The sequence below is a fragment of the Crinia signifera genome, chromosome 2, assembly GCF_055691185.1.
Source record: "Crinia signifera chromosome 2, ASM5569118v1, whole genome shotgun sequence".
Taxonomy (NCBI): Eukaryota; Metazoa; Chordata; class Amphibia; order Anura; family Myobatrachidae; genus Crinia; species Crinia signifera.
In genome coordinates this window covers 392191596-392202472 of record NC_139218.1, presented here as the reverse complement: position 1 = coordinate 392202472, position 10877 = coordinate 392191596, and the positions used below count along the sequence as shown (strand labels likewise).

Below are 10877 nucleotides of genomic sequence, written 5' to 3'. Positions count from 1 at the left end.
GCGTGTCGACGCCCCCCGCGCGTGTCGACGCCCCCCCCACCCCACCCCGCGTGTCGGCGCCCCCCCCCCCCGTGTCGACTTACCCCGTGCCGGTACCTCCGTTGTGGACTGCAGCTCAGTATGCTCGGAAAGCACTTATGAAAAAAGTGTCTTCCAGAAAATGGCTGCCCCATAGGAAACCCTGTTTAAAAAAACTGTCTTCCGTATGGGGGGCAGCCATTTTCTGAAAGACACTTTTTTCATAAGTGCTTTCCGAGCATACTGAGCTGCAGTGCCGGGAACCACAACGGAGATACCGGCACGGGGTAAGTCGACACGGGGGGGGGGCGCCGACACGCGCGGGGGGGGGGTCGACACACGGGGGGGCCGTCGACACGCGCGGGGGGGCGTCGACACGCGCGCGGGGGGTGTCGACACGCGCGGGGGGGGGCTCCAGTGCTGTGAATACTTAATGAGCGCTCATTAAGTATTCACTGTGCTGAATTTAGGACCCAGCTCATTGGCTGGGTCCTAAATACCGTTTCTGAGCCGATTTTTGCGCTAAAATACCGGTTCAGAAACGGGTAGGACCCTGCATTTTAACCGGTTAGAAAAAACGGCATTTTCTAACCGGTTAAGTGGGACTGGACCTTTCAGACCGCACACATTACCGTTTTAAAACGGTAAAAAAACGGCAATTTACCGTTTTAAAAGTGCGGTCTGAAAGGGGCATAAGTGAAAAGATCCGTATTTTTTTCCCCCGGATCAGCGGTTCACTTTGAAAGAAGGGGTAATTTGAGAATCATTTGTTTTACAATCATTTATTGCCATTTGCCAACAGTGAGCTGAACAAATAAGAACATACATAACCGAGTGATCGATGGCTGGGTGCAGAATCGCCATCGATAGCAACCATCGATTTTTTTTTGTTTTCGGGGGTTTTAACGCATTTTCTAATGTATGACTACCCGGCCGCCACGTCAGCGCAGGGCAGGGTGTCGCCCCCCTGTCAGAGAACCGGCAGTCGGGATACTGACTGTCGGAGCCCCATACCACACCCAATTCAGCCGTGTCTCCCATTTCTCCACTACACAGCCGCTGCCAGCGCCGCCTGCCGAAGTGCTGCTGCTGTGTGGAGCCGGCAGTGTGTGACTGGCTGGTAGCGGGCTGTGAGCTATGTGGCATACCTCCCAACTTTTAAAGTTGGGAGGTCGCGCGCTCCCGAAAAGGGGCGTGGCCTCAAGAAAAGGGGCGTGGCCTCACGGGGGTGACGCGAACTCCGGCCACGCCCCGTTTTCGCCGCTTGTCGGCGCTGAATAGACGCTGTGCGCATGCGCACAGCGTCTATTCTCGGCAAGCTGGGGGGGCTCCCAACTGTCGCCCCCACCGCGGGACAATGGCGGCCCCGGGCGGGACGCGGGAACGTCCCCGAATATCGGGACTTTCCCGCAGAAATCGTGACAGTTGGGAGGTATGTATGTGGTGCTGGCAGTGTGTGACTGGCTGGCAGCAGGCTGTGAGCTGTGTGGTGCTGGCAGTGTGTGACTGGCTGGCAGCAGGCTGTGAGCTGTGTGGTGCTGGCAGTGTGTGACTGGCTGGCAGCGGGCTGTGAGCTGTGTGGTGCCGGCAGTGTGTGACTGGCTGGCAGCGGACTGTGAGCTGTGTGGTGCCGGCAGTGTGTGACTGGCTGGCAGCGGACTGTGAGCTGTGTGGTGCCGGCAGTGTGTGACTGGCTGGCAGCGGACTGTGAGCTGTGTGTTGCCGGCAGTGTGTGACTGGCTGGCAGCGGACTGTGAGCTGTGTGGTGCCGGCAGTGTGTGACTGGCTGGCAGCGGGCTGTGAGCTGTGTGGTGCCGGCAGTGTGTGACTGGCTGGCAGCGGGCTGTGAGCTGTGTGGTGCCGGCAGTGTGTGACTGGCTGGCAGCGGGCTGTGAGCTGTGTGGTGCCGGCAGTGTGTGACTGGCTGGCAGCGGGCTGTGAGCTGTGTGGTGCCGGCAGTGTGTGACTGGCTGGCAGCGGGCTGTGAGCTGTGTGGTGCCGGCAGTGTGTGACTGGCTGGCAGCGGACTGTGAGCTGTGTGGTGCCGGCAGTGTGTGACTGGCTGGCAGCGGACTGTGAGCTGTGTGGTGCCGGCAGTGTGTGACTGGCTGGCAGCGGACTGTGAGCTGTGTGGTGCCGGCAGTGTGTGACTGGCTGGCAGCGGACTGTGAGCTGTGTGGTGCCGGCAGTGTGTGACTGGCTGGCAGCGGACTGTGAGCTGTGTGGTGCCGGCAGTGTGTGACTGGCTGGCAGCGGGCTGTGAGATGTGTGGTGCCTGGGACTGGAGGTGTAGCAGATGCCTGTTCTCCTCTACAAGGGGCACTGTAGGAATAAGTGGCACTACAGGGAGCTTTCAAATGTGGCTGGCTTGATCTATTTTTTGTGGGGGTCTGTCTATATCGTCAGCCCGGGCCCTGCTATTTCTAGTGTCAGCCCTGTATGTACGTGGGTTCACTTTAACAAACAGGAGCCTTGTATTTGTCACCCTGTGTTTAAGGGGCTGACTAATGGACCGAGATAGAGAATGGGGAAATTATACAATGTGAGTGTGGGTATCACAATGAATATTCATCTGTCAGCAGAGAATCGACGTGTCGGTCTTTATTTAGCTGCTGTCATTATAAGGTGAGATATTTGTCAATGTCGACGTGTCGTGCGTTACACGATCATCCATCAGACCGTCCTAGGCAGATGTCTGGCGGATCAGCTTTGTGTAGTAAGTGGTTCTGCGCCGCTGTATTTAGCAGCAGAGTGTTTTCGGTGTGATAAAATAGTAAGGAAAGGTGACGTAACCCCCGGAGTTCATTCCTATCTTATGGTTATTTTTTTATCACATTTATTGCTTCTATATACTGCAACACATAACCAGCAATTATATTCACTTATAACGTATATGCACTTATACAGTGCCCACGACAGACACAAAAACCATGAAAAACTCATGTCCACCTCAGTCAAAAGGTTGACACATATGTTGGCATGTATTAGGTCGATATGGTCCAAAGGTTGACACAAGCAAAATGTCAACATGAAACTGCTGACATGGGAAAGAGTCGAGTTTTTCATAATTAAAAAAACACACGCCTTGTTCATACTCTGGGTGCCGGATGACTGCCCAACAGGGGGGATCCCAACTGACAGGGGCTATTCTCACTTGTGGGGGTCCACGACCCCCAATAGAGGGAATATAGAACCTGTGGTGTCAAAGTAAGCCCCCGGGCACGCAGCATGACGAGCGCAGCAAGCTCGCAAGGGCTGACGACCTTTTTCATGAAGCCACCTTTTGACTGTCGACCAATAGTGGTCAACATTTTGACTGTCGACCTAGACACTAATGACCCACACCTGGCCTGCCAGGGGGCGCCCAGCGAAGGGAAATATTTAAGAACCACTGGCCTAAGGCAACAGTCACTGGGTCATCAAGGCATCAAGAAACGATTCCGTTATGTAGCGGATGAGTGACCGCATAATCCTGACAGGGAAATGTTCAGCTGTCTGTAATGCAGAGTGTCAGGGTTACACTGAACAGTCTGCTTTACCTTAGGTTCATACTGCAGCTGAACATTTCCCTGTCGGGATTATGCGGTCACTCATCCGCTACATAACGGAATCGTATCTTGATGCCTTGATGACCAGACCCAGTGACTGTTGCCTTAGGCCAGTGGTTCTTAAATATTTCCCTTCGCTGGGCGCCCCCTGGCAGGCCAAGTGTGGGTCATTAGTGTCTAGGTCGACAGTCAAAATGTTGACCACTATTGGTCGACAGTCAAAAGGTGGCTTCATGAAAAAGGTTGACAGCCCTTGCGAGCTTGCTGTGCTATAGTGTGGTATAATATGGACTGGGGCACTGTAATATGGCATAATATGAAGTGGAGGCACTAATGAACAGGGTACACTGTACACTGTATGTCACAATGTGAAGCTTGTGTCTGGAGTGAGCAGAACGCAGGGATAAATAAAGGGAATCTGCATTACCTGCGGACAGGGCTGGGCCTAGTGACACAGTCCTATGCTAATCCCACCATTATAGCCCTACACCTATGCTAATATTTTCAAATCGCAGCAGCTTCCCCATGAGGGGGTGGGACCTATTTATAAAATAAGCCTGCCCCTTCTAGAGAGGACCAATCATAAGGAGGTAAGTATGTGTCTGGGTGGGTGCTGCTGGAATGTGGGTGTGGAGGTACAGTGGGGAGGGGATGTATGTTTGGGTGCTTCTGGGGTGTCCTGGTATAAACTTATGCCACCCAGGAGTAAAGCGTGGTTTCCCCGAGTTGCTCCCTGGTGGGCGCTAGAAGGATCATCAGCCAGTATGGAGGGTGATTGTGTAAGGGCCAAATTCTTAATTTTTATTATTATTAACAAAACTAAACATTATTCCTAGTATCAGTACAAGGACGTCTCCCAAGCTAAGGCCTAATTTAGATTTTGCAGATCCCCCCCCCCCCCCCAAAAAAAATTGCAGATCATGATTTTCAGAGATCTCTGTGTGCCTGCTTGAATACTACAACTGCGTTCACAATTTAAGTTCCGACGGGTTTTTTTTGGCGGCGACGATGTGAAGGGGGTGAGGACAGGCCATTGCGGAAGGCGGGGCCCAAGCATTTTCTGGAAACAGCCTGGAAAACACAGGCGTATCTGGGACGCTTGGACACGTTGTGACATCACATACAGCCGGTGTGACATCACATACAGCTGAGGCGACCCTAAAAATGGCCAGCTGGTAACGTGCACGCACTTTGCTGTGGAACGAGCCAGGTGCCTGCAAATTTTATTTATTTATTATTACCAGTTTCTTATATAGCGCACACATATTCTGCAGCGCTCTACAGAGAATATTTGAACATTCACATCAGTCCCTGCCCCAGTGGAGCTTACAATCTATATTCCCTACCACATGTACACGCACACACAGACATTCTAGGGTTAATTTGTTAGGAGCCATATAACCTATATACTATATACTATATACTATAGCCGGATTATATAGTGGGAGGAAACCGGATTACCCGGAGGAAACCCACACAAGTACAGGGAGAATATACAAACTCCACACAGTTAGGACCATGGTGGGGATAGAACCCATGACCTCAGTGCTGTGAGGCAGTAATGTAACCATTACACCATCCGTACTGCCCCGTATACATAACACATGGTGGGGATAGAACCCATGACCTCAGTGCTGTGAGGCAGTAATGCTAACCATTACACCATCCAAGCTGCCCCGTATATATAACACATGGTGGGGATAGAACCCATGACCTCAGCGCTGTGAGGCAGTAATGTAACCATTATACCATCCGTACTGCCCTGTATATATAACACATGGTGGGAATAGAACCCATGACCTCAGCGCTGTGAGGCAGTAATGTAACCATTACACCGTCCGTACTACCCCGTATATATAACACATGGTGGGAATAGAACCCATGACCTCAGCGCTGTGAGACGGATATTACACCATCCGTACTGCCCCGTATATATAACACATGGTGGGGATAGAACCCATGACCTCAGCGCTGTGAGGCAGTAATGCTAACCATTACACCGTCCATACTGCCCCGTATATATAACACATGGTGGGGATAGAACCCATGACCTCAGTGCTGTGAGGCCAGCGTAACTAGATATTCGCAGGCCCTATTTCAAAAGTTTGTAAGGGCCCCCTATTTAGCAACTGATGGTGATAAATATATATAAAACATATTACTTAAACAGCAAAGATGGGGCCCCTGCAGCTCTGGGCCCCATATCTGCTGCACCCCTTGCACCAATGGTAGTTACGCCCTTGTGTGAGGCAGTAATGTAACCATTACACCGTCCGTACTGCCCCGTATATATATCACATGGTGGGGATAGAACCCATGATCTCAGTGCTGTGAGGCAGTAATGCTAACCACTACACCGTCCGTACTGCCCCGTATATATATCACATGGTGGGGATAGAACCCATGATCTCAGTGCTGTGAGGCAGTAATGCTAACCAGTACACCGTCCGTGCCCAGGGCCGGATTATAATGGAGGCACAAGGGGTCAGTGCCCCTGGGCCCCCCACTAGCTAGGGGCCCCCTATGGTTGGCATGTATTTAAAAAATATATATATATATTTATATATAATTATTATTATTATTTTTTAAGCTAAAGGATTTGTGCATGGGAGTGGGGTAGTGCTGCAGCGTCACCTATCTGCCAATGTGACAATGATTAATGGTGCTGAGCATCGGGAGCCAAGGCACACTGACTGCACAAGTGTGCAGTGCATTACTGGGAGTTGACTAAGTCCCATGACACTTTAAACCAGAGGGCAGAGGCTGATACATTTGTGCTGAGCTCTGATTGGTGGAGCTCATTACATGCCAATGGAGAACAGCAGCAGCAGCAGCTTAGTCATGGGAGGGTTTTTAATCAAAGGCAGCACTAGGACTGTGAGGTATCCTACAGAGTAAGGTGCAGAGGGACAAACACAGGCTTTTCATGCCTTTAATCTGTGCTTTGACAGTGTAAAATTCTCCCATGCAGTGTGCGGCCAGTAATGACAAGTGCAAGGGGGCCCCCCTGGCTAAAGTACCCTGGGCCCCCCGAAGGCTTAATCTGGCACTGGTGCTGCCCCGTATATATAACACATGGTGGGGATAGAACCCATGACCTCAGTGCTGTGAGGCAGTAATGCTAACCACTACACCATCCGTACTGCCCTATCGCAGGGTGGTCTTGCCTGCAGACTACCGCCGCCAGTTGTAATTTTGCAAGTTTTCGTAAAAGTTAAACTGACTCCGAATCAGACCCTAAATTCATAATTTTGCTAAAGGATTCACCTGAACTGTCTCAGTGTATTCTCCTGCTGTAATGCCACATTGTCCCTGTACTGTATATTAGTGTGCCTACCTACACTACATGTGGTCAGACGCACTACCTACACTACATGTGGTCAGACGCACTACCTACACTACATATGGTCAGACGCACTACCTACAATACATGTGGTCAGTAAGCGCACAGCCTGGCGGTTTGCATAATGTGCTGTTTGCCGTCAGATACGACGGAATCACAATAAAGATTTGCAACAAATCACTGAGACCTGTATATTTGCAAAGGGAAACCGGCCAATACGCTAAGAGGATTATCTGACCCTGTGCTTATGCAGCGGGAACATCTGATACACTGACGTCCTCAGTCTGTGGGTTATGTAACACTTGCAGATGCCAGCTTCTTGTATTTCATCCACCCAATTACCAGACAAATAGCTTTTTGTGACATGCCCATATCATTAAGGTTACCAATTTATCATCATTTTATTTTTTTATCTTGCCAAACCCAGCATCTCCGAGACCCCCAGAGTGATGTAAATGAGTTTAGTCTATCAGGCCCAGCCGCTTACTGTGAAGCCACGCCTCTTCCATGAAGCCCTGTGAAGCCACGCCTCTTCCATGAAGCCCTGTGAAGCCACGCCTCTTCCATGAAGCCCTGTGAAGCCACGCCTCTTCCATGAAGCCACAGAGGGATTGGAAACCTATATAAAACCTGCATTGTCCCAGCTAGGTCCCCAGGGTAAGTTCCCAGACAGAGCCAACCCTTACAGCTGGGTATAGCGGCAATAAGAGATGTATTTAACAGTCCAAATTCATGATGCTTTGTTAATATGCAGCATGGACGGTGTAATGGTTAGCATTACTGCCTCACAGCACTGAGGTCATGGGTTCTATCCCCACCATGTGTTATATATATACGGGGCAGTACGGATGGTGTAATGGTTACATTAATGCCTCACAGCACTGAGGTCATTGGTTCCATTCCCACCATGGCCCTAATAGTGCAGAGTTTGTATATTCTCCCGGTGCTTGCGTGGGTTTCCTCTGGGTAATCCGGTTTCCTCCAACAATCCAAAAACAAGATTGTAAGCTCCACTGGGGCAGGGACAGATGTGAATGTTCAACTATTCTCTGTACCGCGCTGCGGAATATGTGTGCGCTATAAAAGAAACTGGTAAAAAAAAAAATATATATATATATATATATATATATATATATATATATAGCGACTGGAAATGATGGGCACTCAGGGACTAACAGAGCGGGTGAACGTAGCACAGGTTTATTGCCTAGAGGTCCTGTCCTACGTTCACCCGCTCTGTTAGTCCCTGAGTGCCCATCATTTCCAGTCGCTATCTACTAGGGGCTGCAGGGCCCTGTTGGGTGGCACCGGAGCAAGCTATTTAATTTGGACTATACCTAAGTTCTGAGTGCCGGCCCAACCCCCTTGACGGGGGCTGCAGGCTTAAATGCATTGATCAATTCATGAACCAAATCTCCACTATTTATTATCAGTTAATTTAATGTGTGCAGAGCCCCTACAATGTCTGTTTAAACAATGTGGTCACAAGCCATAGGGCACCCCAAAACTAGGAAAGGTGAGTGCCGATGTTTAGTTTATATATTGTTTATTAGATTATTTTTTTTAATTAGTCTTATTGTGGTCACATTCTCTCATGCACCATGTTTTAACCCATAATGCATAGCTTGTTAACCATTTCCCTAGATGATTAGTGACAGGTGTGGTGGTAGCTGCTCACCTATAAAAGCAAAGTGTGCTGTGAGCTTCAGACCAGATAACATGCCTGGAATCAAACATTGATGTGATAGCTATGTGTATTGTAGCCATATTGAGCGATAGTGCTAGGACCTGCAGAAAGGTGGGGTCCCTTGACGGGGGCTGCAGGCTTAAATGCATTGATCAATTCATGAACCAAATCTCCACTATTTATTATCAGTTAATTTAATGTGTGCAGAGCCCTTACAATGTCTGTTTAAACAATGTGGTCACAAGCCATAGGGCACCCCAAAACTAGGAAAGGTGAGTGCCGATGTTTACATACCCTCCAACATGACCCATTCCATTAGGTACAAAATGCTCTGCTCCTGGACTTCCCTGTCAGTGGCAGTTACAGAGGTTGGACTCCAGCACAGTCCAAATTCAAAGAGGGGGGGTCACATCAACTGCCTGTGAGTCCAGGACAGTGATCCTTGGAGTGGCATTAGGTGTGGCTCCCCTTTTTGAATATTGGAATGTGCTGCAGCCCCACCTCTGCAACTGCCACTGGTAAGCAGCTCCAGAAACAGAGCATTTTGTACCTAATGGAATGGGCCATGTTGGAGGGTATGTGTTTAGTGTATGTGTGTATATATATATATATATATATATATATATATATATATATATATATATATAATACCACCTTCATATTGTGAAGCTCCAAACAGCTGTGGTCGCTAACGTCAACAGTGTGTGGACCTAACGCTTGTGGTGACCGTATCCCTGTGAAACGATGATTGTCCTCCTGTTATACTACCAGTGACCACTAGAGGGAAGCAGCTGTACCTCACTTACCTCAGTTACTGGACGACTGTCAAGAGAAATGTAATTTAATTATTAAAGTAAACATTATCTGTTGTTCTGAGCTATTAACTAATTGTACACTCCGCATATAGGGCCTGATTCAACAAGTATCGCAGATTAACGAAAATCCATGTTAAGTGATTGTAGTTTATCCGCGCAGCCGGAGGAGAGGTGGCAACCAGTGACGTGCGGTGAGGTCATTGCCTGGGGAGGCACTGATCTCCCCGCACGGGAACCCCCCCCCCCTCGCCCGCCCGCATACCATGCTATATGGTATATGCAGCGGCCGGGCACAGGCAGCAGGGCGTACATGCGCCCCCCTCCCCCGGCGGACTCACCTCTCCTCGGCAGTGACAGCGGCGCCGGACTCCACGCTGTCGCGCTGCTGCATCCTATGCAGGTGGGTCCTGCATGTGTGTGATTGGACAGCGGATCCATCACTGGATCCGTTGACCCAATCACATCTGGGGGCGTGCATTCATACTGGTGCCCCTGTCATTGCGGCACCAGTATGAGTGCCGCTTCCCCATTCATTTTCAATGGGCTTTTACAGCCCATTGCTGCACCCTGCCCCCTGCCCTCCCCTACCCGCCCCCCGCTGCCCGGTGTTTTAATGTTAACAGTGGGAGGCACCTCTCCCGCTGCCTCCCACCCTCACATGCAGCAGTGTAAGATGGTAGGAGGCAGGGGGAGAGGTAGAAATGATGAAAATAATAAAAGAAGATATATAAATATCTTCTTTTTATTACATCATTATGACAGGGGAGGCTCTGCCTCCCCTGCCTCCCCTGACTGCACGTCCCTGGTGGCAACACGGCATTCTGTGGGGGCACTGTCCGGAAAACGCAGGCGTGTCCAGACTGTTTCCGGAGCGGGCCACAGTGGCTGCTTTCTGCGACTGTAGTCAATCCGGGTGTGGCAAAAAGTTGACATGAAAGGTATTGATGAGGGGTCCAGATTTCCCGTCAGTCAGTGTGTAATATGGGACCAGGCTGTCAGAGAGTTTATCAGGGGCTGTCAGCTGGTGTGTAATGTGGGACCAGTCTGTCAGAGTGTCTATCAGGGGCTGTCAGCAGATGTGTACTGTGAGACCAGGCTGTCAGTGTGTCTATCAGGGGCTGTCAGCAGATGTGTACTGTGAGACCAGGCTGTCAGTGTGTCTATCAGGGGCTGTCAGCAGATGTGTACTGTGAGACCAGGCTGTCAGTGTGTCTATCAGGTGCTGTCAGCTAGTGCGTACTGTGAGACCAGGCTGTCAGTGTGTCTATCAGGGTCTGTCAGCCAGTGCGTACTGTGGGACCAGGATGTCAGTGTGTCTATCAGGGCCTGTCAGTCAGTGTGTACTGTGGGTCCAGGCTGTCAGAGTGTCTATCAGGGGCTGTCAGCCAGTGTGTACTGTGGGACCAGGCTGTCGGAGGTTCTATCAGGGGCTGTCAGCCAGTGTGTAATGTGGGACCAGGCCATCA

The 10877-nt window shown here is 50.3% G+C and overlaps 1 long non-coding RNA gene across 1 annotated transcript in view; it reads left to right on the top strand.

Moving 5' to 3' along the window:
* The first annotated feature begins 253 nt into the window (after window positions 1-253).
* The window catches only part of LOC146059252 (uncharacterized), a 50901-nt gene continuing 40277 nt past the window's right edge, over window positions 254-10877 (top strand). The window contains exons 1-2 of the long non-coding RNA XR_014470207.1: window positions 254-305; window positions 7337-7566. This is a non-coding gene — a long non-coding RNA (uncharacterized LOC146059252). The remainder of the gene's footprint in view (window positions 306-7336; window positions 7567-10877) is intronic.